This window comes from Gymnoscopelus microlampas (assembly GCF_963454915.1).
Source record: "Gymnoscopelus microlampas genome assembly, chromosome: 8".
Taxonomy (NCBI): domain Eukaryota; kingdom Metazoa; phylum Chordata; class Actinopteri; order Myctophiformes; family Myctophidae; genus Gymnoscopelus; species Gymnoscopelus microlampas.
The window spans coordinates 6,461,118-6,471,117 of record NC_139945.1 but is presented as its reverse complement, the minus strand read 5'-3'; the positions used below and the strand labels follow the sequence as shown (position 1 = coordinate 6,471,117).

Sequence of the window (10,000 nt, the reverse complement as noted above, 5' to 3'; positions counted from 1 at the left end):
TGTGTCATCTCTGATCAAACACAATGAAGAATTCAAGCCAAATCTATAATTTGCACTTTAGGCATTTAGCAGACACTCTTATTAGTCCAGGGGCCAACACTGATATTTTCACAAATTGGTACCACCTAAGGTGACCGTAAAGTTTTTGTATTTTTGTCTTCCTACATGTCTCTAGTTTATATTTTGGTATGATAACCCTTCCAATCTTGTAGCTTAATGGCAGTTATCACTATACCTACTGGCTAATGTATCCGGTAGGAGACACAAAGTAGAATCTTTGTGTCTCCTACACCCGGGCATCAAATTATTGCGACAAAAAACAAAATATATCCATGTATTCAAGGCTTCATGGGGTGTGCAATTGATAACTTCTCAGATTTTTGGTGTTTGCAAAAAGACTGCTTTCCATAAGCTTGTAAAAGTTGACCCTCCTTCGGTCTAGGGTGGTCATAGCTGAATGGGTAGAGAGTCCCCCTGGGAAACTTAAAGGAGGAGTTCACCCAAAAAATGATTTATTTTCTATCAATTGCACACCCTATGAAGCCTTGAATACATGGATATATTTTGTTTTTTGTCGCAATAATTTGATGCCCGGGTGTAGGAGACACAAAGATTCTACTTTGTGTCTCCTACCGGATACATTAGCCAGTAGGTAGTGATAACTGCCATTAAGCTACAAGATTGGAAGGGTTATCATACCAAAATATAAACTAGAGACATGTAGGAAGACAAAAATACAAAAACTTTACGGTCACCTTAGGTGGTACCAAAATATGGCCTGGCCCCTGGACTATATACAGAGTTACTTACAATAAGCAAGGTAAATCACATACATCAAATGCAGAGAGAGAGCGCCTCAGTAAACTAGGATCACAGATAAACCAAGAATCGGTCTAGAACAATATACTATCAAAATAATAATACGTACATTGAAACTATAGGGTACCAGGTAAACAATGAACCTGTCATATACTTAAATAACATGCTATCTAAATGATATTTTAACCTTGTGGTGAAAAAACAAGCCTAAGTCTGCATGGTGGTAAAACTAAGTGCTACGGGCTGAGGTGGAGTCTGAAGAGGGGAGTCTTCAAAGATGGCCAAAACATTCTCACTGTTACTACATGAACCCTAGCGTCCATATTCTGAGCCAAACATACAACGAAAGCAACCGATCTATAAGCTTACAACGCGGCGCCTAGCGATACTTTATGAGCTTATCAGCTGTTTTGTGGCGCGCTGTGTGCTTATAGATCAGCTGTTTTCGGCAAAGACATTTGATGCAAAGGGAAATACTAGTATAGAGCCCTGCAGGGACTCCGGCCAACTGAGTATATATAGTAGGGTTAAAATGGTTTTATGTCAGAGAGTGTAGAAATAATCAAATGGTAATCAAATGGACCCACCTATATTTACACTCTCAGAGTTACAGATTTTACTGTGCACCGTTTGATCACTGACACCTAATCTCATAAAAAAAGTTAGTGAAACTTTTTTTCAAACTGTTTTGTTTAACTAGTGTAATGAGCACCTTTCCTCTGATCTAATATCCTCAGTTCATGATTGAATGATTTTAATATCAAAGTGAGATCACAGTCCTCTACAAATATTTTTTTTTATCAAAGCCAAAAAATACCATGGAAAAATTCTGCCCTTGGCCAGCTGAAAAGAAACTGCTGCAAAGTTGAGCGACAATGGAACAAGGTGGACAATTTAAAACTGTAAAAGTGTCCACCTTGACATTTCAGACATATGACTTACAATACTGCTATCACAAAGGAGAGACAACGCCATTTCTTAAAGTTAATAACTGAAAACAACCAAAAGCCATTTTCTTTCTACTATTAACAGTCTTTTAAATCCTACATCTCTTATGTGTTCATACGGTCAAGGGTTGGCCCTGAAATGTGAGGATTTCTATTTATTTTAAGAATGTTTTAAGAATAAGATCACACAAGAGCTGATTCTTTTTTACCCTATTTTAAACCTATTTTAGTAAGTCCTCGGTATTGCATTGACCAAGGGCTCACATCCACAATTACATATTTTGCCTTAATTAGTGAAGACACAGAAAACACCTCGATTAGGAAAACGAAGTCTTCCACCTGTGCTTGATTGATTGATTGATGTACTTTATTTAGTAAGACATGAGAACAGTACATGGCAGTACATAGCAGTACATGGAAGTACAAATTCGCAATACAAGGTCTACTAAACTGGATAGCTCAGTTAAGCACGTAGCTTGTTTAAGATGAGATCCCCATGCACACAAATCATGTTGACATATAAGAGACAGACAGATATACACACTACTATACAGAATGTCATACAATCAGTTTACAGGTTACTGGTATGAAGTATGAAGGGTGAAAAATATGTACAAAAAAGAAAGAGAGGGGGGGGGGGTAGGTTAGGTTAGGACATGGGGTAGGTTAGGACTTGGACAGGGGCCATTTTTGAATTGCAGCCTCCTGAAGGTGTATCTTTAGGGCATTTTTGAAAGTAAGTAGGGTTTTACACTCCTTTACTCCTTTTGGTAGGGCATTCCACATTTTAGATGAATAGCATGAGAAAGAGTTCATTCCCTTTGTTGTGCCAAATCTGGGTTGAACATGGTTTGTGGAGCTGCCTCTGGTGTTATGATCATGGACTTGATTAACATTTTGGAAGTATTTTGACAAATACAGGGGGATCCCAATGTTGTGGTGTATCTTAAAGACCAGGCCGATAGCAAGTTGCTGTACTCTGTCCTCAACCCTAAGCCATCCAAGCCTAGCAAAATGGGCATGGGTTAGATGGGTTTTGAAATTGAGGCCAAGAAGTAGCCTTACAAGTTTGTTTTGGGATGTTTGGAGCCTTGTTTTTAGGGCCTTGGAGGTGTTGTGATACCATGAAGTGCATGCATAATCATAATGACCTTGTATGAGGGCCCCTACAAGAATCTTCAGAGTATTCTTACTGACTTTACGAACAAGCCTCCACATCCTCCGTGTTATTTTGTGGACCTTTTTGATCGTCTTTTCAGCGTTTTTGTCACCTGAGAGGTTTGCCTCCAAGATGGAACCCAGGTAGGTAATTTCCTCCTTTCTTGTGATAACATTTTCACCCACTTTGATCGTGAAACTCTCAGCCTTTCTAAGGTTAGGGTTGGACCCAAAGAGGATGGATTCAGTTTTACCCAGGTGTAATGAGAGCTTGTTGTCGGAGAGCCAGATGCAGATCTTGTTGAGTTCAGTGCTGAGAGTTTTCTCAACCTGCAGCCTGTCCCTGTCCGAGACCAGCAGAGCCGAGTCATCTGCGAACAGGAACAGTTTGCAGTCGCAAGCTGAGGACATATCATTCACATATATCAGGAACAGTAGTGGTCCTAGTATGCTTCCTTGAGGAACACCACAAGTCACTGGGAGGGGAGGGGACTGGGTGCCGTTTACTTCCACCACTTGCTCCCTCCCTTCCAGGTAGGATCTCATCCAGTTCACCGACGTGTCATCAAAGCCTATTGCTTTGAGCTTATTGATCATAATTGGGTGATTAACGGTGTCAAAAGCCTTCTGGAGGTCCAGCATGACCATGCCGCAATATTTGCCCTTGTCGACATCTTGTTTGATAGAGTCGTTCAAATAGAGAAGGCATGTGTCAGTGGAGTGGTTTGTTCTGAAACCAGATTGGAATTCGTAAATTAGATTTTTTTCGGCAAGGTACTTATCAACCTGTTCATAGACTATTTTTTCCATGACTTTCGAGATGGAGCTAAGAATAGAAATAGGGCGGTAGTTGCCAGGGTCTAATTGGTTTCCTTTTTTGTACAGAGGGGTCACTCTTGCTTTTTTGAAGTCGTTAGGGACCCGTCCCTGTATGATGGAGAGGTTTATTATGTGGGTAATGATTGGGGCAATGGAGGCGGCTGAGTCTTTTAGAAATTTAGCGGGGATGTTGTCGGGACCTGTGGCTCTGTGTTGTTGGAGTGCACTCAATTTTTTAAACACCTCATCTGTTGACACAGGGGAGAGTTTAAAATCATCTTTGCGTACACCCTGTTTATCGTAAAATGAATCAACATACTCTCCACCATGACTCCCAGAGTGAGGGGGTAGTTTTTCAACTAACTCTGAGGCCACGGTCGTGAAGAATATGTTGAGGATTTTACTCACTTCCCGTTTGGATGAAATGAGAGTGTCATTCACCTTGAGGTTTATGTTTGTAAACCTGGTTTTCAATTTCTTGCTGCAGCCTAGTAGGTTGTTGAATAGCTTCCAGAGCTCACGTGGTTTGTTTTGATTTTCCTCAATTTTGCCATCGAGGTAGCTTTTTTCTGCTAACAACAGCATGCCATTAACCTTGTTTCTTAGCATGTTTTTCTCTTTTTTGAGTTTCGCTACGTGGGATTCGAGACCTTTATTGAAGCTTTTGGCAAGTTTGATCCTACTTTTATGATAGTCGGAGCACTTTTTGTCTCTGACTTTCATGGTAGCAAGGATATCCGAATTCATCCATGGAACCGAGCGGGTTTTGACCCTGATGGTTTTCATGGGAGCCACACTGTCCAAAATTTGAATGAATTTGGTTTTGAAACCAAGCCAAGATTCGTCTACCTGTGTGCTGTTTAGTACGTCGGACCAATCCTGTTCCTCCAGTCTGTGATCTAAGTCCTCACTCTTGTAGTTTTTGAGGTCTCTGATCGTGACTGTTTGGTGGTAACCGGTCTTAGGTTTACGTTTCTTTCTGGTGCAGAAGATCATGTTATGATCAGATATGCCACAGGTAGAAACACCACTATTGAGGATTTTGTCCTTGTCCGTTGTTAGAATGAGATCTATGATAGTTTGAGTGGAAACACACAGCCTTGTGGGCTGAGTGATCAGCTGGTGGAGTGAGTGCCGATTACAAAACCCCCTGAATGACTTAAACACTGACGCTTCCTTACGGAGCATGTCAGTGTTAAAGTCACCAAGAAGTACTGTCTCCTCATTGTCCACTTTAGCTAAACATTCATCAAGTCTATCATAGAAATCAGCCTGGTTAGGAGGTCTGTATATGGTACCGACTAGCACAGGTTTAGCATTTTCAAAAATGATCTCGACCCACACAGCTTCAATGTCTGCATCATTCAGGTCTTCGCGAAGGATGCAGACATTGTCTTTATGTACATACATGCATACGCCGCCCCCGTTTCTGTTCCTATCTTTTATGAAAAGTTTGTAGTTTTCAATCTCAATATCAGTATCATCTATCGTATGATCAAGTTTCGTTTCAGAGAAAGTTAAAATGTCAACCTTACCATCATAAAACATCTGCTTGATTTGTGTTAGCTTGTCTCCTACAAGGGAATTCACATTGAGGTGTATCATGTGCAAGCCAACGCCAAACGATTTTTTCATTTGTTCAATGAAAAGATGTCTGTCCACTGAGAGTCCACAGAGAGGAGCAGTGTCGGGGGGGGAGGGGGGTGTTGAGGTGTTAGCGTCCATCAAAGCCTCTGTTTCGCTGTACGCGGCCATCTGTGGGGGTTGGGGGGGGGGGTGGGGGGTTGGGCATCGTCTGGTTCTTGTTGGTAAGCAACCAGCTGTGGGGCTTGGGGGATGGGGGGATGGGGGGTTGAGGGGGGCCTTCGTCTGTGTCCACGGGGGTCCAACCTGGTCCGTGTGCCGCCTGGAAACGCCAGATGTGTCCGTGGATAGGTTTCTTCCGTTGCGCAGCGTCTCTCCGTCGCGCGTCGTGGTGCGTCGAGTACGGCTGCGGTGTCGTGGTGGTCCGAGGGTGCGTTGGCTTGTTGGGACCGAGAGCTAGCGGCGTGGAGTTGTTGTTGTTGTGCGACATTGTCGCTGGCAACGATAGCAACGTTAGCAGCGCTAGCTTCGTTGGCCAAGTTTGCCTCTCTCGCCAGACGGGCAGAAGTTTGCCTGGTGGTAACTGGGCCTGGATTAACGTGGATATCACCCGACAGGAGAAGAAAAAGGATGATTAAAAATCTTCGGTCCATGCGTCCTGTCGGGGGCGCGTACTTTCTAGTCGAGTCCATGCCTAGGAGCATATGGAGAGCTCCAGCCGCAAACCCCAGATGTTTTGATTCTGTAGTGTCGTCGAGTAGGTAGAAGTCCGAGTGTTTTTCGTTTTTCATTTCCCGTGGATTACCCTTTTCTGTCTCCATCAGGTGTAGATTTTGTGGATATTCAAGGAATGAATCCGTCGTCCACGAAAGGATGAAAATGAAGAGTATATCCAGTGAAAAACTGGCAAATATGTTGCCATGAGAGCGCGTCTCCAAGCGGGAGCGCGGAGAGCGCGTCTTCATGCGACTTCTCATCTCAACTTCTCATAATGTACTTGCTCTTCACCCAATTCCAACCAAGCTCTTGGTTGGAATATTATGTCTACAATAATCCTGCTCTGGGTCAAACCAGTGCAGTAGTTTGACTGCGGAGTGCGGAATGGATGAACTCCGCAAGACGGTGAATAACTTTTTCTGCAGCCTCACTGCTTCAGAGTTCCTGGCTGGTGAAAACTGTGACTGCGTAACAAACACTGAAACAACAGTCTACTGTAGGCCCAAGTTGACGACCTTGGAAATACAGGTCTCGTGGAGTTGACCTCTATATAATAAACATTACAGAAGGCAGTGACACGGGACAGGACCCGACCAAGTTTATAATCTGCTCTACTGATGGAAAGACTTGACCCTGTAACGTTTTCAGAGAACCACCGGAGCTCGAGAGCACAACGCTCTCTCGCCCCCAAACCCAGACTGGGAGAACCCCCGGGCCTTTTGTAATATCGCTACTGTCGGGCAGAAACCTTGTATCTCCGTATTTCAATGTATTTGGTTAATATCTTACACTACGTCGTCATGCAAACATGTCTTGGAAAAGTAGCGAGAATAGTACATTTATGAGCTTGTACGTTTTGTGAGCTTGTAGATAGGCTGATTTTGATATCTTTGAAAAAAAATACTAAGTTAAAGTTGTTAAGTATGTGTGTGAGTTGTATAATTATTTCACCAATGAGTATTAATAAGAGCTTGTGTCTAAATATTAACTATTGCAGGTTCTACTACGATTCTTTTTTCTTTCTCTTTTTTCCTGACCAGTAATAGTTTTGGACATACACGGTTTCCACCCGACAGTGACATATGCTTTTAGCATTTTCAAGAGAAGCATAGTTCTCAGTTGAGCCAGGCAACACAATCTCAAAGGGGAATACCACTCATTTTCAACATTAAAATATGTTTAATGCTGCAGGACCACATTGTTATGCTGCAGGACCACATTGGAAACAAGTGTTTCATTACGCTTTAATGTGTTATCCTGGGGACCCCCTTCTCTGTTGCCTAGAACTGGTGAATAGATTTTCTTGGGGTCTTGCGATCTGTGATGTATGGCCGCTGTATTCTTTGGCCCGCCGTCTAGGCAACCTCACTGCTAGAACAGGGAATTTAATCTCCAACTGAAGCAGTGCGAAATGAATATAAAATTAAGACTTGTTTGAGCCTTTTCAGCCAATTCAGTTTTATCATGTACACATGCTATGTCTTGTGAAACAGAATGTATAACTAAGATTTACTTTCAAAGTGATAATTCATTCCTTCGTGCGAAAGGAGGAAGTAGTAACATAAATGCCCGTATTTGGACTGGTAACATGGTGATGTTTATAAAGGAACATGATAACGTGATGACGTTCTGCTCTCTATCCCGACAAATGTACACAAACGCATACATCTCCGTTATCCCATGGCCAGTGATGTGAAGGCATTCCATGCTTTACTGATCGAGTTATTCCCTTTAAATGGCCAAACAGGTAATCTAACAGGACAGCAAGTTGGCAAGCTTTCATAATAGACAAGACAGAGGTTCTAATTTGTGGTTTAAGTTCTCCCATGTGGTGTCAGTAAAATGTGTAATCACTGCCCCTTTTCTACCCTCAAGTAAATACTCAAGTATTCATAAGTATAAACGACAAAGTATATTTTCTTTCTAATATCAATGATTTGCTGTATTGCAATTTAGAACATTTTATATGTACAAAAATAGTGAAAACATATTTATTTATTTATTATTTAATTTATGTATTAACAACAAAAAAATAATCAAGCTACCTGAGCCCTGAATGACTGTAAGACATACAGTCTGTCCTTTATTCAAGTGTATTTCTCAGGGGCATACAGGTGTGCAACATTCCTGGCCACGAAAGACTTTCTACACATTCTACTTCAGTGAAAGCACGACATTGTAGTCCCTGGGTTTGGAAGTAGTTAAAAAATTAAATTAAATAAAAAATAAAAAAAAATCAGAGTAGCTAATTATTTACTCAATACTCTCAATTTAGCCGTTATGCCAATTAACCCCGATTGATAAGATTGATAAGCTCACAACGCAACGCGTTGTGAGCTTATCAATCGGCTATTTTCAGCAAAAGCTTTCGCTGTTCAATCAATCTGCTATTTTTAGCAAAAGCTTTTGCCACAATACGGATGCTGGGGTTTAAGTGGTTAAGGTAAACGCCTAATTATCAGACGCTCGCTAGGTCTCTACTAGGTCGGGGGCTTAGCCCCGCAGGCAACGGGCACATGCATGTGTCCCTCCTCCCGCGCGTGCGTTTTTTTCCGCGGATTTCGCGGATTTGGGTGCTTTTTTCCCCGTTTTTTGTAACTTTATTTCGGTTTTAGGGTTAGGGGTAGGGTTAGGTTAGGGTGATAGATATATAATAAAAAAAAAATATATATATATATATTTTTTATTTTTTAAATGTTTTTATCGGTGGCTTTGGATAAAACATTGGTGGCTATAGCCACCGAAGCCCACCCCTAACGACGCCACTGCTAATTATACTTAGGCTGTAATCCAATCAAAATTGACTGCTGAACACTCACAGGAAGGTCAGGAGAATATTAGAATCTGTCGGGAGAATTTCTCACTTGTCTTTCTTGCAGAGAAATAAGACAAGTTCGTGTTACAGTACATTTCAGCACATAAACAAAGAATCAACAGGCAGATTAGATTCCCAGTCCCGATCTCCCTCCACTCTTCAAGCAGTCAGTGGTCTCTATTGAAGATGGGGAGACTTCCAGACGCTCCTTTGATACAATAATCCCTTTAGTCTGCTGGGAGATCATGGATTAGTATGGAGAGAGAGGATTATGCAGCACTCTGTGCTGTTCACAGACACACACACACACACGGACGGACAGGGACAAAACATACTCTCTCGCCATGCCTTTTGGCCTGGCGTAGACAAAAATACAAATAATACAAACATATTGTGTTACATGTAAGTTTCTCACGCTATGTGAGACTGAAAGTGGTCAAGAGGGTGGAGGGTTTGTGATGGTGTGGGTGGATGATCGGGTGAGGAGGGGGAGGAGGTGTGAATGCACTGCCTCTGCTAAAAGGAAACAACAGGAGGAAGGAGGGGGAGGGGTGGATGATATGACAACCCATAATCTCATAAAATAAAGAAATCCCTTCTCTATTGTTCATTCTGTTGTGAAGAGGTGAACCATTTTAAAACCTGAAAGATGAATTAAAGTCATAAAGGTAGAAATGGCTGTCGCTTTACATTCTGAAAACATTGAGATCCAAGAGGAAGATGATGATGATGAGGAACAAGATGATGATATAAACTATGCAAATGTTGAGACCAAGACTACAGCTCAGCAGAAACATCCATGGAAGATTAGACCTGGTAAGAGCCCCTACACACTGTACGATATTTGAAATGGTCGGCGAGTAAAAAGATCGTTAAGCATTTCACATTGCACGAGTTTCTCTCTTGAAATCGGGCTATACATATCGTTGTGGTTCTCGCACGATTGATTGGTCGGCGACAGGGGTTCACTGATTGCAAGATATTTCACCACGATGTGATCCCGACCCAATACATACATCTGTTTTTATTCCAAACGTCTCACGAAAACGTGAAAGGCTCCCGTGATATATGCGCGAGACCGAGATAGGACGCTAATGATTGACATTAAATAATTCTCTATTTCTCTGTATGTGTCTCTCTC

At 42.0% G+C, this 10,000-nt stretch overlaps 1 long non-coding RNA gene across 1 annotated transcript in view; it reads left to right on the top strand.

Moving 5' to 3' along the window:
* The first annotated feature begins 9,502 nt into the window (after positions 1-9,502).
* The window catches only part of LOC311050323, a 2,343-nt gene continuing 1,845 nt past the window's right edge, over positions 9,503-10,000 (top strand). Inside the window, exon 1 of the long non-coding RNA XR_014601286.1 lies at positions 9,503-9,675. This is a non-coding gene — a long non-coding RNA (uncharacterized lncRNA). The remainder of the gene's footprint in view (positions 9,676-10,000) is intronic.